We start from the raw sequence: 2,951 nt of genomic DNA on the forward strand, positions 1-2,951 counted from the left end.
GCTCAGTGTTTGGATCCTCATCACTCTGTCTCCACCGTATCCAAAATCGTTCAGCCATCCTCACCTCCTTTCTCAGCCTTGCTTTTTCCTCCACAGCGCGTATACCCTCTTAATTCTAATATGCTATATACTTACTTGTTTGTTAATAAACCACATAGCTCTTTCTAGGTGCCAGGCTCTGTGCGAGGTGCTTCACACGTGGGAACTCATGTGGTCCATACAACAACCCGGGTGAGCACGAATAAATAGATTCTCACAGACTGCTCAGTCGGTGGAACATGGGACTCTTGATCTCAGGGTCATGAGTTCCAGCCCCACATTGGGGATGGAGATGACTTAAGTGAACTTTAAAAAACACTTAATGTGGGGGTGCCTGGGTGGCTCAGTCAGTTAAGCATCTGACTTGATTTTGCCTCATTCATGATCTCAGGGTCCTGGGATCAAGATCCGTGTGTCGAGGGACACCTGGGTGGCTCAGCAGTTTAGCACCTGCCTTCGGCCCAGGGCGTGATCCAGGAGTCCCAGGATGGAGTCCCACATCGGGGTCCCTGCATGGAGCCTGCTTCTCCCTCTGCCTGTGTCTCTGCCTCTCTCTCTCTCTCTGTGTCTCTCACGAGTAAATAAATAAAATCTTAAAAAAAAAAAAAAAAGATCCGTGTGTCGGGCTCCGGGCTCAGTGGGGAGCCTGCTTGAGATCCTCTCCCTCCCTCTGCCCTTTCCCTTGCTCACGAGCACTGTCTCTCTAGAGTGACTACATAAACCTTAAAAAAAAAAACTTCCTAAAAAAATAAAAAAACACTTCATGTGATATTTAAGAGATCAAAATGCAAAAACGTACAATGAACAAGACATCAAAATTTTAAATAAAGACGGAATTAGTATTACTGAGTTTTCCCACTGGCTCAGCATGGCACTGTTAGTGATCCTGATTTTAATTTTTAATTTGTTTTATTTTTATTTTAAATTAAAAATTCTATTTTAAAACAAAGACAGGGCCAGTGACAATGCCACGCCGAGCCAAAAGGGAAACTCGGGAATACTGGTTCTATTTAAAGCATCGACATTTTGTTCAGTATGGATTTGTCGGGTCAGCCGTGTTGATTTATTTTTTAATTGCATTAAAATAATCATTATCTTGATGGCTGGGGTTTTTGCCCCCCCCTTAAACTTCCTCCCCAGGTGAGCTCACCTTGGTTCCCCCCAGCACAATCCTCAAAGCAACCGCAAGAGGGGAGTGCCGTGTCTATACCGACTCTACAGAGGGGTACACTGAGGCTCCGAGAGGTCAAGTCACAGAGGAACAGTGCTGGGATGGACTCTGGACCCCACACACTTCCCACGATCGCACACCACCTTCCTCAAGCTGTAGGGGCCTAAGCCTCAGTTTCCCTGCTCGTCACGTGACACCAGAATGTGAGCAGTCCCTGGCATGGATTCAGTGCTCATTGGCGAGGCTTAGTGTAGTGCCTGGGACATTCTTAACACTCAATAAACGGCTATTATCCTATTAGCAGCAGCCAGCCACCTGCCGGACCGCGGACGGGAGCAGGACACCGGGGCTGGCTGACAAGCAGAGGTGGGGGTTCAGGAGGCCCCCCTACAGCATCCCACCGCTGGGCTCCGCCCGGCTCGGCCCCAGGATGGGCTGGAGGAGCCGGGCTGGAGACAGGCTCTGTCTCCATGGAGACCGGAGCACGATGCCCGAAGCCCTGTGGGCCTCTGATGTGCCAGGAGAGTCGGTAAAAAGGACAAAAATTAAACCCAGCAGGCACCCTGTGAGCTAGAGATGCATTTTCCTCAGCCTCTTGCTTCTACCTCAAATGAACTGGGGGGGCGGGGCGGGGGGGGGAGCCCGGGTGGCGGGGGAGAGAGCCCAGTCCGGCTCCAGTCTGGCCTTGGGGAGCTTCCACTCACAGTCCACCTTCCGAATGATGCTCGCCCCTGGAGTTCCCTCTCTGACCCCCGCAGCGCACCTCCCTGAGCAGGGATGGGGGCAGGGCAGGGGAAGCGGCCTGTGCATCTGGAAGCATTTGGAGCCCACCAGGCCGATTCTCTGATTTGCTTCCAGCTGGGGCATTGGCGGCGGGGGAGGTGGGGGGGGTGGGGGATGGGGGGGTGAGAGGGAACCTGGTCACAATGCGCATCGCGGCAGGGGTCCCGCCAGCTGGGACATTACAGAAGAAGCAGGGGGTGGGAGCAGAGGGTCGGGGTAGGAGGCTTCCAGCAGGTCACCGGGCCCTCCGTCTCCCAGGCCCGGCCAGGCTGTAGCTGGCTGTCACCTCCCTCTGTACGGATGGACACACTATGGACGCGTGGGTGGCTTCTGCGTCCTGGCCGTTCTGAATCCTGCTGCCGGGAACATGGGTGTGCAGGTACCTGTTCGAGTCCCTGCACCCAGCTCTGTGGGGCCCACACCCCGAAGATGGACCAGCGGGTCAGACAGGCACCCATCTTTCACGCTCTGAGGAGCTGCCGACTGACTTCCACGGCGGCCGCCCTCTCTCACGTCCCCCCACCCGTGCACGACGCCAGCTCCGACCTCCACATCCTCGCCGACACCTGTCATTCTGTCCTTTCCTTTTTTTTTTTTAAGTAGTAACCACCTTGGTGCTGGTGAGGTGCATTGGTACTATTACATGACATTTTTCCCTTGTTATCAATCAGCTTTTTTTTAAAGATTTTATTTGAGAGAGAGAGAGGCCTCACCTCTGAGTGGGGGCAGGACAGAGGGAGAGGGAGAGAAAGAATTTAAAGCAGACTCTGCGCTGAGCGTGGAGCCTGATGAGGGCCTCGAGCTCACGACCCCAAGATCACGACCTGAGCCGAAATCAAGAGCTGGATGCTCAACCGACTGAGCCACCCAGGCGCTCCTCAGTCAGTTCTTTAAAAACAAAACAAACTTAAATAAATTGATTTTAACGGCAAATCTACATTGCTGCCTTAAAAAGGAA

Source organism: Canis lupus, chromosome 20, assembly GCF_003254725.2.
Source record: "Canis lupus dingo isolate Sandy chromosome 20, ASM325472v2, whole genome shotgun sequence".
NCBI classification, from domain to species: domain Eukaryota; kingdom Metazoa; phylum Chordata; class Mammalia; order Carnivora; family Canidae; genus Canis; species Canis lupus.